Here is a 6,298-nt window from a genome sequence, read left to right on the forward strand (position 1 = left end):
GGGCTACCCGGCGTTGCTCGGGACCGTATAAACAATGAAAAAACAAAAGCAGATATTGAACATATGTTTGATTCTTAGGGGAGAGGAATCTTTCATCTCTATGTATTATTTGTTTTATCTACCCTAGGACTGATATTGTTCATGTTTTATCCCTAGCATAGGTAATTTACAGCATGTATATGAAATTGTTTTACCTTAGGGAGAAGAGAACAGGTAATATACAACATAATGTGTCTATATTACATCCCTGGCAACGCCTAGAAACCAGCTAGAACATGTATTTCAGTCAATCTTTATTATATCCTGGGCTATGCCGGGAAACCAGCTAATCTCTTTTTAGTGACTTGACCACCAAAATACCTCCCTAAGTGTGTCCTTTCTTTTGAACTTATTAGATATAGGTATCTAGAAATGTGTGTGAAATTTTGTTGAATGCATTGTTCACTATGATTTTCTTATTGTTCTACACAATATCAACTGTAGCGAAATAACACAGTAAACTTAGTGTAGTGTTAGAATAAAGAGCAAAGGAAAAAATTAGAATCATATTCTGTAATTGCAAATCTAAATTTGCTAGCATGTACCAGTATTTGCCAGGTTGTGGAAATTTGGAACTTATAACATATGTAGTGGCCTTTTCCTAGATACCTATTGCTAAAAATTATACTTTCATTTTGTTAGAAAAATCTCTCTTCAGATGCCCTGCATCATTCAAAATAAAAACAAATATTTTTATAATTGTTTCAGTATATTGCTACACAATGTGAAAGTTTTTAACGTTTGTAAAAAAAATCATGAATGTGCTTATATTGCAAAAAAGAAAATATCAGTGCCCAGTATTGAAAGTGTTTGAGATTCAAAAGTCTGTAACATTTCTACTAACTTCATAAGATGTCATGTGAGAAACTGAATTGAATATCAAGACATTATCTGAAGCGTTTTTATTTTGGTGTAACATATGTGTTTACAGTGAACCTTAACTTTTAATAAACAGATTGGTATGCAATGACATAGGCTAAGAATCTTTAAAATATATATAAATTGGAAAAATGTGTGAACAAATGAAAAAAAAATGATCCGCTCCACTTGATGACATCAAGCACAGTAATATTTTAGTGAAGAAAATATGAAATTGATGTTCAGTGATTAGTTTGGATGAATGAGAAAATGTAATTGTTTGATGCATAAAAATAACTCAGTTGCTGTATTTGATATTAAGCAGCAAAATATAGTGATTTGAATATTTGGGAAAACATCAAACCAGATTATGTAAAAAGAAAAAAAAAAGATGAAATTAGAAAATATATATTTTATGTTTATGAGTTCTGCCAATCAAAATTTTGTGGCAGAAATTGGGTGATTACCATGCAATTTTATTTTGGTAAAATTCTTAAATTATTAGAATGTTTATTATAATTTCTAATTAGTGACTTGTTATAATCAAAATCCGCCCTAAAGAGTGTCCTTTCTTTTATTAGGTATCAGAGTAGGTATCAAGATTTCTACTTCTATACAAATGTGATATTTCAGATCTGTACATAAAAAATTTGTTGAATATATAGGTTGAGACTTGTTCTGTGTCGCTCTCTCTCACACACACACGCATTCTCACTTTTATAGATATAATAGATAGATTACTCTAGATATATTTCCATATGTCTGAATACCCTATATACAAATTTTCAAATCTGTAGATAAAAAAATTTGTTGAGTATATAGGTTGAAAATTGTTCTCTCTCTCTCTCTCACACACACATTCTCAATTTTAGAGATATAATAGATAGATTATGCTAGATATATTTCCATATGTCTGAATACCCTATATACAAATTTTCTAATCTGTAGATCAAATATTTGTTGAATATATAGGTTGAAAATTGTTCTTACTCTCTCTCTCTCTCTCTCTCTGGCTACCTCACACACACATTCTAACTTTTATAGATATAATAGATAGATTATGCTAGATATATTTCCATATGTGTGAATACCCTATATACAAATTTTCTAATTTGTAGATAAAAATTTGTAGAGTGCATAGGTTGAGAATTGTTCTCTCTATCTCTCACACACACACATTCTAACTTTTAAAGATATAATAGATTATGCTAGATATATTTCGATATTTCTGAATACCCTATATATAAAAATTTGTTGAATGTATAGGTTGAGAACTGTTCTCTCTCTCTCTCTCTCTCTCGCTCACACACACACACATTCTCACTTTTATAGATATAATAGAAAGATTATCCTAGATATATTTCTATTTGTATGAATACTCTATATACAAATTTTAAAATCTGTAGATAAAGAATTTGTTGAGTATATGGGTTGAGAATTGTTCTCTCTCTCTCTCTCTCTCTCTCTCTCTCACACACACACACACATTCTCACTTTTATAGATATAATAGATTATGCTAGATATATTTCCATATGTCTGAATACCCTATATACAAATTTTCAAATCTGTAGATAAAAAATTTGTTGAGTATATAGGTTGAGAATTGTTCTCTCTCTCTCTATCACACACATTCTCACTTTTATAGATATAATAGACAGATTATGCCAGATATATTGAAATATGTCTGAATGCCCAATATACAAATTTTGAAATCTGTAGATAAAAAATTTGTTGTATACATAGGTTGACAATTGTCCTCTCTCTCACACACACACACATTCTCACTGTTATACATATAATAGATAGATTATGCTAGATATATTTCTATATGTCTGAACACCCTATATACAAATGTTCAAATCTGTGGATAAAAAATTTGTTGAATGTATAGGTTGAGAATTTTTATCTCTCTCTTTTTCTCTCTCTCTCTCTCGCTATCTCACACACACGCATTCTCACTTTTATAGATAAAATAGATAGATTATGCTAGATATATTTCCATATGTCTGAATACCCTATATACAAAGTTTCAAATCTGTAGATAAAAAATTTGTTGAATATATAGGTTTAGAATTGTTCTCTCTCTCTCTCTCTCTCTCACACACACATTCTAACTTTTGTAGTTATAATAGATAGATTATGCTAGATATATTTCCATACGTCTGAATACCCTATATACAAATTTTCTAAACTGTAGGTAAAAAATTTGTTGAGTATGTAGGTTAAGAATTGTTCTCTCTCTCTCTCACACACACACACACACACACAAGTTCTCACTTTTATAGATATAATAGATAGATTATGCTAGATATATTTCTATATGTCTGCCTACCCTATATACAAATTTCCAAATCTGTGCCCAAAAATGTGTGGAATATATAGGTTGAGAATTGTTCTCTCTCTCTCTCTCTCTCACACATATTCTCACTTTTATAGGTTATATAGGTTGAGAATTTTTTGCTCTTTCCATCACTCACATTCACACTTTTATAGATATAATACATAGATTATGCCAGATATATTTACATATGTCTGAATACCCAATATACACATTTTCAAATCTGTAGATAAAAAATTAGTTGAATATATAGGTTGAGAATTGTTCTCTCTCTCTCTCTCTTTCTCTCTCTCTCACACACACATTCTCACTTTTATAGATATAATAGATAGATTATGCTAGATATATTTCCATACGTCTGAATACCCTATATCCAAATTTTCTAATATGTAGATAAAAAATTTGTTGAATATATAGGGTGAGAATTTTCCTTCCTCTCTTTCTCTCTCTCTCTTTCTCACACACACACAAGCTGAAAATTGTTCTCTCTCTCTCTCTGACTCTCTCTCTCTCTCTCACACACACACACATGGTCATTTTATAGATATAATAGATAGGTTATGCTAGATATATTTCTATATGTCTGAATACCCTATATACAAATTTTTAAATCTGTAGATAAAAAATTTGTTGAGTATATAGGTTGAGAATTGTTCTTTCTCTCTCTCTCACACACACATTCTCACTTTTATAGATATAATAGATTATGCTAGATATATTTCCAAATGTCTGAATACCCTATATACAAATTTTCAAATCTGTAAAGATAGAATTTGTTGAATATATAGGTTGAGAATTGTTATCTCTCTCTCTCTTTCACACACATTCTCACTTTTATAGATATAATAGATAGATTATGCTAGATATATTTCCTTATGTCTGAATACCCTATATACAAATTATCAAATCTGTAGATACAAAATTTGTTGAGTATATAGGTTGAGAATTGTTCTCTCTCTCTCTCTCTCTCACTCACTCACTCACTCACTCACTCACACACACACACACACACATTCTACCTTTTATAGATATAATAGATTATGCTAGATATATTTCCATATGTCTGAATACCCTGTATACAAATTTTCAGATCTGTACATAAAAATTAGTTGAATATATAGGTTGAGAATTGTTCTCTCTCTCTCTCTTCTCTCTCTCTCTTTCACACACATTCTCACTTTTCTAGATATAATAGATAGATTATGCTAGATATATTTCCATATGTCTGAATACCCTATATACAAATTTTCTAATCGGTAGATAAAAAATTTGTTGAATATATAGGGTTAGAATTGTACTTACTCTCTCTCTCTCTCTCACGCACACATTCTCACTTTTATGGATATAATAGATAGATTATGCTGGATATATTTCCATATGTCTGAATACCCTATATACAAATGGTCAAATCTGTAGATAACAAATTTATTGAATAGATAGGTTGAGAATTGTTCTCTCTCTCTCTCTCGCAACCTTACACACACAACCACACGCAAACATTCTGACTTTTATAGATATAATAGATCGATTATGCTAGATATATTTCCATATGTCTGAATACCCAATATACAAATTTTCAAATCTGTAGGTAAAAAATTTGTTGAATATATAGGTTGAGAATTGTTCTCTCTCTCTCACACACTCACATTCTCACTTTTATAGATATAATGTATAGATTATGCTAGATATATTTCTATATGTCTGAATACCCTATATACAAAGTTTAAAATCCGTAGATAAAAATACGTTGAGTATATAGGTTGAGAATTGTTCTCTCTCTCTCTTACGCACACACACACACACACACACATTTTAAATTTTTATAGATATAATAGATAGATTATGCTAGATATATTTCCATATGTCTGAATACCCTATATACAAATTTTCAAATCTGTAGATAAAAAATTTGTTGAGTATATAGGTTGAGAATTGTTCTCTCTCTCTCACACGAAACTGTGCGCTCGGCTTCTTCCCCCCCCCCTTCCCACCCCAAATGCTTGGGAAACTGTGCACTGTTTTTGTTGGTTTTCAAGCTGCCTCTTCCCCCCCCACACACACAGTTTAACAGTAGTAGGAGATCAAGAGAAAGAGGGTGAGAGAGAGAGAAGAGTAAGTTGGTGAGAGAGAGAGAAAAGAGAAAGAGGGTGTTGGTTTTATATTTTTATTATCGTCTAATATTTTGAAAGCTGAATTTCTAATAAAATGTGCATCTATAGGAGATAATGCCTGGGAATGTGTTCCCCCCCCCCACAGTTTAACAGTGGTGTGACGTCAAGAGAAAGAGGGTGAGAGAGAGGGAAGAGTAAGTGGGTGAGAGAGAGAAAGAGAGAGAAAAAAAAGAAAGACGGTGTTGGTTTTGTGAAAAAAGTTGTTATTTACAATTGTTCGCATTCTTGGCCTTTTGGTCAAGATCAAAGTGTAGTATCTGTTCTTCAGATGCTGCACTTCTATTTCTTGTTCTCTTTCGGTGGAGGAGAAATCCTCCACGACTGAGACAATTTTTATTTTTGTACCTTTTCTCCACGTTAAAAAACGACCCTGGTGTCTAACTCTGTCCCGTGGGGAGGCATAGTAAATAGGTACAATTGTTCGCCATTAGTGGATGTTGACGTCACGTCACGTGACATGACTAAGCGTTTTTTTTTTTTAGTATGAATAACATTTTTTGTTTTAATTATATAGTCTACACTTAATTTTATAGAAAATGATGTATATATAATAGAAAAAAAAAATTACTGGTTTTGTTGGATTCAAGTGGTTCCCCCCCCTCCAGTTTAAGAGATAGCAGGTCACGTGGTAATATACAAAATGGCTAGCGTAAATATAAAGATCGGTTTTTTTATCGACGAATATTTTGAAAGCTGAATTTTTTTTTATTCCTGTACATTTTTTCCTGATATTTTTCGTTAAAACTCTTGTATAAATACTATTTTTAACCAGTTAAATACGTTGGAGACATTGTCATGGAGTTTAATAATCTCTAGAACAAAGCAGAAGAGAAATTACAAAAGTATCGGTAAAACAAAGTGTTTGTTTACATTTGTTCGCCATTACTGGAT

General features: G+C 31.2%; 1 pseudogene; it reads left to right on the top strand.

Annotated features, from left to right (window-relative positions):
- The first annotated feature begins 5,623 nt into the window (after positions 1-5,623).
- LOC145244139 (U2 spliceosomal RNA) lies at positions 5,624-5,757 on the top strand (annotated as a pseudogene).
- The last annotated feature ends 541 nt before the right edge of the window (positions 5,758-6,298 follow it).

This window comes from Euprymna scolopes, chromosome 22, assembly GCF_053919585.1.
Source record: "Euprymna scolopes isolate OS-2025 chromosome 22, ASM5391958v1, whole genome shotgun sequence".
NCBI classification, from domain to species: domain Eukaryota; kingdom Metazoa; phylum Mollusca; class Cephalopoda; order Sepiida; family Sepiolidae; genus Euprymna; species Euprymna scolopes.